Source organism: Drosophila kikkawai, unplaced genomic scaffold (assembly GCF_030179895.1).
Source record: "Drosophila kikkawai strain 14028-0561.14 unplaced genomic scaffold, DkikHiC1v2 scaffold_175, whole genome shotgun sequence".
Taxonomy (NCBI): Eukaryota; Metazoa; Arthropoda; class Insecta; order Diptera; family Drosophilidae; genus Drosophila; species Drosophila kikkawai.
The window spans coordinates 47,760-58,420 of record NW_027222510.1 but is presented as its reverse complement, the minus strand read 5'-3'; the positions used below and the strand labels follow the sequence as shown (position 1 = coordinate 58,420).

At 39.7% G+C, this 10,661-nt stretch overlaps 1 long non-coding RNA gene across 1 annotated transcript; it reads left to right on the top strand.

The window, feature by feature from the left end:
• The first annotated feature begins 1,686 nt into the window (after nt 1-1,686).
• LOC138929357 (uncharacterized) lies at nt 1,687-3,559 on the top strand. Its single transcript, XR_011445731.1, has 3 exons — nt 1,687-3,053; nt 3,111-3,224; nt 3,284-3,559. It is a non-coding gene; the product is annotated as an uncharacterized lncRNA (long non-coding RNA).
• Nucleotides 3,560-10,661: the final 7,102 nt, after the last annotated feature.

Here is a 10,661-nt window from a genome sequence, read left to right as displayed (position 1 = left end):
ATTCCTATCCGCTCAACGAGAGGCAACTACAAAAGTTAGAAGCGGTGAAGGAATTGTTTCCAAATTTTACGAAACAAGGCTTAGGGCGTACTTCCTTACTAAAGCATCACATTGACGTGGGATTGGCCACGCCAGTGAAACAGAGACACTACCCTGTCAGTCCAGCCGTCGAAAAAGTCCTTTATGCGGAAATCGATCGGATGCTAGAGCTTGGGGTAATAGAACCCTCTAACAGCTCTTGGAGCTCACCAATTCGTATGGTAATTAAGCCAAATAAAGTCCGACTTTGTTTAGATGCGCGGAAATTAAACGAAGCAACGAAAAAAGATGCGTACCCCTTACAAAGCATTGATGGGATCTTCTCTCGCTTACCAAAGGCTAATATTATTAGTAAATTGGATCTAAAGGATGCCTATTGGCAGATTCAGTTAACGGATGAAGCAAAACCACTCACGGCTTTCACAGTGCCAGGTCGAGCTCTCTTTCAATTTGTTGTAATGCCATTCGGCTTATGTAACGCTCCATCAACTATGTGTCGACTAATGGACGATCTAATTCCTACAGATCTCCGTCACTGTGTGTTTGGATATTTAGACGATTTATGCATAGTGACCGAAGACTTTGAATCTCATTTGTCTGTCCTGATTCGAATTGCAGAGCAATTCCGTAAGGCAAACTTAACGCTGAATGTCAGCAAGAGTCATTTCTGTGTGACCAAAGTTAATTATTTGGGATACATTATTGGCGAAGGAGGTATCTCCACAGACCCAGCCAAGATCTCCTGTATCCTGAACTGGCCTCCACCTCGTAATATCAAACAAGTCAGAGGATTTTTAGGTGTATGTGGTTGGTATCGTCGTTTTATTTCAAATTTTGCTGAATTAACTTTTCCCATCACCGAACTGTTGTCAAAAAGTAAGACGTTTAAATGGTCTGCTGAAGCTCAGGAAGCGATGAATGCGTTAAAACAGAAACTTACCTCTGCTCCTGTACTACATAATCCTGACTTTTCGCAGAAATTCTTTCTTCACTGCGATGCTAGCGACTTTGGCATTGGAGCAGTCTTAGTACAATTATCTGAAGCAGGAGATGAAAGGCCTATAGCTTTTATGTCAAAGAAACTTTCCAAGTCACAGCGTAATTATAGTGTTACAGAGCGTGAATGCTTGGCTGTAATATTGTCAATAGAAAAATTCCGTTGCTATTTAGAGTTGCAAGAATTTGAGGTGGTAACTGATCATTCCAGTCTGCTATGGCTGATGAGACAACAAAATGTATCAGGTCGTCTTGCCAGATGGATTTTTCGGTTACAAGGATTTAAATTCACCATATCTCATAGAAAAGGTAAGGATCATATCGTACCAGATGCCTTATCGAGGATTTGTGAGGAACACATTGAGAGTTTAGAGTTTGTTGGACCCGAAATCGATTTAGATTCTGATGCTTTTACGGAACAAAGTTATGAAGAACTTCGAAAGCGAGTAGAACAGAATGTTGATAAGTTTCCGGATTTACGAGTCCATGGGAAATTCGTTTACATACGGACGGACCATCCATCGGGAAATACAGAACAGGAAGCGGATAGTTGGAAGCTCTGGGTTCCTGAAAAGCTGCGAAGTGCTGCAATTTGGCAGGCTCATGATAGTGTCGTGTCAGCCCATGGAGGGATACACAAAACTATTGAGAGACTACGACGTAATCTTTTTTGGCCAGGATTGTCAAAAGAGGTTCGAAATTATGTAAATGAGTGTGCAATGTGTAAACAGACAAAAGCACCAAATAAAATATTACGACCACCCATGGGTGAGCAGAGTGTATCAATCAGACCCTTTCAACGATTGTACGTTGATATACTCGGACCTTATCCTCGTAGTAAAAGAGGTTATACTGGATTGCTGATTGTACTTGACCATTTTAGCCGATATCATTGGCTCTGTCCGCTTAAAAAGTTCACTACGGCCGCCATTAATAACTTTTTGTGCGAGCGAATTTTTTGTGAGTTTGGAGTACCAGAGACAATAATTAGTGATAATGGATCCCAGTTTAAGGCAAAAGAATTCGAGGCCATGATAACCAAATGGGGTATTCGTCATATTTGTACAGCTCTTTATTCACCGCAAAGTAATGCGGCCGAAAGAGTCAATCGTTCTTTATTGGCAGCTATACGATCATATCTTCAAGAAGATCAAACAGAATGGGATGTAAATTTGACAAGTATCTCGTCTGCTCTTCGATCTGCATTACATCAGTCTTTAGGTTGTTCTCCTTATAAAGCTCTCTTTGGCTTTAATATGATTAATCATGGATCTGATTATAAGCTATTGAAACAATTATCGTTATTAGAAGAATCGACTCGATTGGATAGAGTAGACCAATTAGCTGTAATTCGCGAAGAAATCAAAAAGAATAGTCGTAAAGCATATGAAACTAATGTGAAACAATACAATTTAAGAGCTAATCATATTGTATTTAAAGAAGGTCAAGAAGTCTTTAAGCGAAACTTTCATTTAAGTAATTTTAGTCAGAATTACAATAAGAAGTTAGGACACCAATTTTCTAAGTGTCGAATTAAGAAGAAATTAGGTAGTTCGTTTTATCTATTGGAAACGTTAGCAGGAAAGGAGATAGGAACCTACCACGCAAAGGATATACGAAGCTGATTCCAGCTAATCGTGTCTGCGATTACTTGCCAGATTATCTGTGGTTGTAATGGGCAGCATTGGACAAAAAGGTTAACGTTGTAAAATTCAAAAGATTTGACATACGCGCCTTACGATAGTCATATCGTATGCTCCAGCCCTAGTCGATCACAATCAGCTGTGCGAAATTGACAGTTGACAGCACGAATTAATCGATTAAGCATCATTTCCGACACGATCAAAACATCCGCCTTCTTCCTTTTTTTCACTGCAACGCCGAACGCTACAGAAGTGTCGATCTGTGAGCGAAATTAATACACAAGTGCCACGTGTCCCTTTTGCCAATTTAATACAAGGCATCGGCCGTTGCATCCGACCAGTTAACCATCCGCCAGTGTCGCGCACCGGTTTTGGGTAATTATTTTGAGACTTCAAGCCATTTGCACTTGCATTAATATTGGTTTCCTATAGAGACAGCGCAATACGGCGTGCCTTCTCGGCTTGCACGCCTACATACAGGCGAAGGAACCTTCTGGAGCTCCACGCTCAAGCGTACCGCAGTTTACTCTGCATCATCCTCTGTCGGTAAATAGTTTTCTTATACGACTGAAAGCTCTCTCCGTAACCACGGTTGTTTTTTCTAGTCGAACCTTCCTATAAGGGCAACCGGAATATTGCCAAAGGTGAAGCGAAAACCTTTGCGACCCTGCCCGCGAATCTGTTCGGTGGCCAGGAGCCCCGATTACGTCATCGGCGTGGGATTACTTATTTTTCCTTTCCGCGCTTCGCCAGCTGCGGCAGAGGAAGGGAGACGACAAACGCTGTGGCCAGGGACCACAATTTTCGGCCAGAGCGTGACGAAGGCGTAGGATCGGAGTAAACTCCTCCAGAAATAAACAAAACCGGCATTAGATCCGGAGTGCAGATTTAGTTAGGTTTTATGCAACTGTAAAAGTTTCGGATTTTTTTAATCAGATTTCGGTCGCATCTGGCTCGTTTGAGCCTCGGAAAACTGTAGTATGTATCTAGAGTGCATGCGCTAGCTAAGCGAACGCGATTGCGTAAACTTGACCTAGGTTCATGTGCCCTAAAAACCCGCACAACCAGACATAAAGAACGCGATAAGCAGGGTCGATCCAACGAATCATTTATGTTGCATTAAATTAACAATCATTTAAACACACGCTAACAGCTCGTCATCCACGTCATCGTGAAGGCCTTCAACGAGGATCGGATGGGGGTAAGTGATCCAAAAATGGATATATATATTTAAACACCAATTTAATGTGACATGATATGATCATCCAAGCCAACCGCTGCTACCGTGAAGAGCCGTAAGCTCTGTTCGTTATTCTTTTCTTTTTGTTTGTTTTGGGCTGCCAGATTCTGGACACTTCTAATTGCGTATAAATGCTCCTCTAGCCGCGCTCTTATTGAGTATATAATGATCATTACCAAATCTTAATTCTCGGTATGCGTTTGTTTTGCTATATTCTTGGCTAGTGTATGCATTGCAGATCTCTATTGCTACCAGCACCAACGTAATTATGAAGATTAAATATTTGAATTATGATTAGGAACGCGTAGTTTTATTCTGCTTTTCGCTAACTTTATCAGAAAATATGTAAATACAATACAAATAAATTAGAAACTAATCATTAAGTCCTCGTTTAAAAACATTTGTAGTCACAATGAAAGCATAAATGAATCGCAACTGAATTGTTTTAGATTAAAAAATGAAAAGAAGCAAATTAATTAAAACGAACATTCGAAATTATTATGTCAGTAACCAGAATTTCTTTAAGTTACTTTTCTATTGAAATTATTTAAATAAATAATGCAGTATGTCATATCGAATCAGTAATATCATGATGGAGTAGATGCAATCATCTCGTGACCTGGGGATTTAAATGTTTTGATCAGCTACAATATGGGGTCTTTGCTAACACTTAAAGTACAAAGGCATTGGTAGGGTGGGTAGCGACTCTGTGTGTGTCAAACAACAGCTAAGACACCACGAACAGATCCTGGTGCTAGACATATTCCCTTTTCATCATTATTGTCGTCCTGTGAGTTGGAGATTTTCTCTGATTTTCTTTTGTAGGCAGTTAGCCTGAATATTTCAGCCATGATCAGATGGCTTATTAGTTTCAGATAGGGACTCTATAAATAATTCTTCGTGTAATGTCGGAAGCAGTAACAGCAATAACCCCCCCATCCCGGAAGAGCTAGAAACAACAAGAGGGTCCCGTTCCGCTGTATACACTGCTGCCTGATTCAGTTAACTTACACTGTAGATAGTTGTGATCAATTTTTCTTCAGTGTAGGCAACCATTACATAAGTATTTACACCACAGATAATCTGGCAAGTAATCGCAGACACGATTAGCTGGAATCAGCTTCGTATATCCTTTGCGTGGTAGGTTCCTATCTCCTTTCCTGCTAACGTTTCCAATAGATAAAACGAACTACCTAATTTCTTCTTAATTCGACACTTAGAAAATTGGTGTCCTAACTTCTTATTGTAATTCTGACTAAAATTACTTAAATGAAAGTTTCGCTTAAAGACTTCTTGACCTTCTTTAAATACAATATGATTAGCTCTTAAATTGTATTGTTTCACATTAGTTTCATATGCTTTACGACTATTCTTTTTGATTTCTTCGCGAATTACAGCTAATTGGTCTACTCTATCCAATCGAGTCGATTCTTCTAATAACGATAATTGTTTCAATAGCTTATAATCAGATCCATGATTAATCATATTAAAGCCAAAGAGAGCTTTATAAGGAGAACAACCTAAAGACTGATGTAATGCAGATCGAAGAGCAGACGAGATACCTGTCAAATTTACATCCCATTCTGTTTGATCTTCTTGAAGATATGATCGTATAGCTGCCAATAAAGAACGATTGACTCTTTCGGCCGCATTACTTTGCGGTGAATAAAGAGCTGTACATATATGACGAATACCCCATTTGGTTATCATGGCCTCGAATTCTTTTGCCTTAAACTGGGATCCATTATCACTAATTATTGTCTCTGGTACTCCAAACTCACAAAAAATTCGCTCGCACAAAAAGTTATTAATGGCGGCCGTAGTGAACTTTTTAAGCGGACAGAGCCAATGATATCGGCTAAAATGGTCAAGTACAATCAGGAATCCAGTATAACCTCTTTTACTACGAGGATAAGGTCCGAGTATATCAACGTACAATCGTTGAAAGGGTCTGATTGATACACTCTGCTCACCCATGGGTGGTCGTAATATTTTATTTGGTGCTTTTGTCTGTTTACACATTGCACACTCATTTACATAATTTCGAACCTCTTTTGACAATCCTGGCCAAAAAAGATTACGTCGTAGTCTCTCAATAGTTTTGTGTATCCCTCCATGGGCTGACACGACACTATCATGAGCCTGCCAAATTGCAGCACTTCGCAGCTTTTCAGGAACCCAGAGCTTCCAACTATCCGCTTCCTGTTCTGTATTTCCCGATGGATGGTCCGTCCGTATGTAAACGAATTTCCCATGGACTCGTAAATCCGGAAACTTATCAACATTCTGTTCTACTCGCTTTCGAAGTTCTTCATAACTTTGTTCCGTAAAAGCATCAGAATATAAATCGATTTCGGGTCCAACAAACTCTAAACTCTCAATGTGTTCCTCACAAATCCTCGATAAGGCATCTGGTACGATATGATCCTTACCTTTTCTATGAGATATGGTGAATTTAAATCCTTGTAACCGAAAAAATCCATCTGGCAAGACGACTTGATACATTTTGTTGTCTCATAAGCCATAGCAGACTGGAATGATCAGTTACCACCTCAAATTCTTGCAACTCTAAATAGCAACGGAATTTTTCTATTGACAATATTACAGCCAAGCATTCACGCTCTGTAACACTATAATTACGCTGTGACTTGGAAAGTTTCTTTGACATAAAAGCTATAGGCCTTTCATCTCCTGCTTCAGATAATTGTACTAAGACTGCTCCAATGCCAAAGTCGCTAGCATCGCAGTGAAGAAAGAATTTCTGCGAAAAGTCAGGATTATGTAGTACAGGAGCAGAGGTAAGTTTCTGTTTTAACGCATTCATCGCTTCCTGAGCTTCAGCAGACCATTTAAACGTCTTACTTTTTGACAACAGTTCGGTGATGGGAAAAGTTAATTCAGCAAAATTTGAAATAAAACGACGATACCAAACACATACACCTAAAAATCCTCTGACTTGTTTGATATTACGAGGTGGAGGGCAGTTCAGGATACAGGAGATCTTGGCTGGGTCTGTGGAGATACCTCCTTCGCCAATAATGTATCCCAAATAATTAACTTTGGTCACACAGAAATGACTCTTGCTGACATTCAGCGTTAAGTTTGCCTTACGGAATTGCTCTGCAATTCGAATCAGGACAGACAAATGAGATTCAAAGTCTTCGGTCACTATGCATAAATCGTCTAAATATCCAAACACACAGTGACGGAGATCTGTAGGAATTAGATCGTCCATTAGTCGACACATAGTTGATGGAGCGTTACATAAGCCGAATGGCATTACAACAAATTGAAAGAGAGCTCGACCTGGCACTGTGAAAGCCGTGAGTGGTTTTGCTTCATCCGTTAACTGAATCTGCCAATAGGCATCCTTTAGATCCAATTTACTAATAATATTAGCCTTTGGTAAGCGAGAGAAGATCCCATCAATGCTTTGTAAGGGGTACGCATCTTTTTTCGTTGCTTCGTTTAATTTCCGCGCATCTAAACAAAGTCTGACTTTATTTGGCTTAATTACCATACGAATTGGTGAGCTCCAAGAGCTGTTAGAGGGTTCTATTACCCCAAGCTCTAGCATCCGATCGATTTCCGCATAAAGGACTTTTTCGACGGCTGGACTGACAGGGTAGTGTCTCTGTTTCACTGGCGTGGCCAATCCCACGTCAATGTGATGCTTTAGTAAGGAAGTACGCCCTAAGCCTTGTTTCGTAAAATTTGGAAACAATTCCTTCACCGCTTCTAACTTTTGTAGTTGCCTCTCGTTGAGCGGATAGGAATCCTGGACAATTTGAGTTACTGAAGGGCTCTCGATTGCACCAACTATACTCGGCGCTAATGCAAAAGTTCTCCAGAAATCAATTCCTAATATAAGTCTCTGAGCTATGGTTGGAATAATGTATAATTCTATTACATTTTCATTATCTTTATATTTCATTTTAACTTTCAAAATTCCTAAAACCTTATGGGCCTTGGCATCCGCAGTTTTAACTTGCGATACGATGGCTTTATATCCGGGAAAACAACTGAAATCCTGCAAAGCTAAATCGGCTCCTATACAGCTAACATTTGCTCCTGTATCAAGCAAACCCCATTCTGTAAAATTCAGAAAGGAAACATTTGCATAACTTCGTCTGTCTGAGATGTTTTGAAAAATGGTCGATACTACATTACGTTGCTTACTTTTTAAATTGCTATAATAATTTTTCAATCGTTTTGTATTCCGTTTTCGTGGCTTTGTTTTTTCATTAAAGATTCTATCTCGTACTAAATAATAATTTCGAAGCCTGTCTTCGTACGGCCGAAATGCTGTTTTCAAATCCACTGACTCTTGCGTGGTATTTGACTTATCTAATATTTTGGATTGAAGATCAACTATTTTCATTTTTGTCTCATCCTCCAACCTTTGACCTAAGGAGTTGTCTAAGTCTTTGTCTACGTCTGGGTATGAAGCTATGAGTGGGACTGGGACATCCGATTGTTCTGGGATGCCCCCGCCTTTCGGTTTTCCGAACGATTCTTACAGTTCAGACAATTGGGTTTATAGACTTCCGGCTTGCCACATCCGTAGCAAAATATGCGACGTTCTGCTAAACAATCCTCAAATATATGACCCGCCTTGGTACAGTTCCAGCAAATAATTTTCGAGGGCGCTCTCAAAGCCGAAATATCCTTGTCTAGTTCATCGATCTCTGTCTCTGTCTTTGAGTCTTCATCGACAGCGTAAACTCGGTAGTTGGTCTCTTTGGGTTTTGCTTGAGTACGGATTGTTTTGGCAGCATCCTGCAGAAACCTTTCTCTCTTTTGGACCAACTTTCGTAAGTGTTCCATAGAATAGATATCTTCAAAAAGCAACCTATCTTTCATATCCGTGAGCAAATTTCCCTGAACTAATTCAATTAATTCGTTTTCTTCAAAATGCACTGACAATTTATCCATTAGTTTGCAAATGGATTCGTAAAAGGTATCAAACAATTCGCCAGGTTTTTGTTTACGAGCACGAATTTGTTCGCGTAGCTCGGTCATAGATCGACTTTCTTTATATTGGGCACGCAGCGCGGTTGCAAACTGTTGCCAGTTCAGGTTCTCGGTCTGTTTATGCATTCGCCAAAACCAAGAACTAGCCTTGCCTACTAACAGCTGATGCACATTTCGAACAAGCGAATCAAAATCATTATTAAGATGTTTTCGCGTTAATACTTGTACTCGATATAAAAATTCTTCCACCGACAAACCCTCAGATGTCCCTTCGAAACGCACACCCCACTTCTGAATAATATCTGCGACCTTATTCGTTGCTAGAATGGATGAATTATGAGAAATGAGACTTTGGTTAACCGTGGGTGTTCTTTCTTGTTGTCGATTTTCCTGATTGTTTCTCACTGTTAATGTTTGCATCATTTGCCTTACAGTTTCTCGAACTAAAACTTCAATGTCCGGTTGCGACCAATTATCTTCGTTTAGATTATCGTCACTCCGATTAAATCGTCTAGGCAGTCTGCCTCTTCGTGCACCTCTTCGTATTGCACCTCCTCTCTCCATATTAGTGTTATTACCCCTTGCACCTCTATTACTATCGACAGCTGCCACGTTAGGTATTAACTCTGGTTGCTGCGAAAAAACTTCTGCCTCTGTTGGGGGATTTTCTACAAGTTCTAATTGTCTAGCCACTGAACTAGTATTTGGACGTTTATTCGCAGTAGTTCCCGGTGGATCGTTTCTCAGCTCTGGAGAGAAATTTCCAATAACTACTTTAACATCCTTCAACAGAACTTTTGTAAAACAAGAAGGACATTCATTCTCTTTATCCGGATGAAACTTACTCTCAACACAAGATTTATGGAATACATGCTTACAAGGTGTCATCGCACAAGGCTGTGTATCCACCATTGGCTCTTCGCACAATAAACAAACATCTTGGTTAGCCATTGGAGCGAACGTTTTATCAGGAGTATGATGAAGTGGCATAATGTTTTTGTTTAGGTTCTACAAATTTGTGTTTATTTTGTAATAATCTCTCGTTATATTTTATTTATCTCGTTTTGACCTATCTTTGGGGATATGAATGATCTGATCGTAGTTAACCTGGTTCCGACATAATTTATTTTGGTATTTTTATTTGTTTATTTATTTTTTTTTTAATATATGTTCGGGCTATTTCCTCTAATTGGAATGATACTTGATTTTCAGATATTTACTAATCGCAACTAACGGACATATGTACACTTACGCATACCCTATGTATTCCAGTCAATCCAACTTTGCAAACAACTAACCGATAAACCATTTTCTCACTCCTCTGATGATAGAAACTGAAGCTACTCTACAGCTCAAAAACCGATAGCTATACTTCGGTCGTCAGAGTTCACACTTGCAAACCTACGATATCCAGAAAGTATAAACTATAGTTATAATATGCACTGCAGACCACTCTCAATAATTTATCATTCGAAAACAAACGAGCTATCTATCTAGGGAGCTCGGTTGCTTTACTTTTATTGGTCGATCTTACTCAGCGCACGCAAATAATTCGATATCCGAAAAAAAATAAAGTACCTCCTAGACATTTGGGCTTAAATAACTGAAATCTCTCGTTATGTAGAATTCAATTATCGCGGCCCCACGTTGGGCGCCAAATACTTATGTAATGGTTGCCTACACTGAAGAAAAATTGATCACAACTATCTACAGTGTAAGTTAACTGAATCAGGCAGCAGTGTATACAGCGGAACGGGACCCTCTTGTTG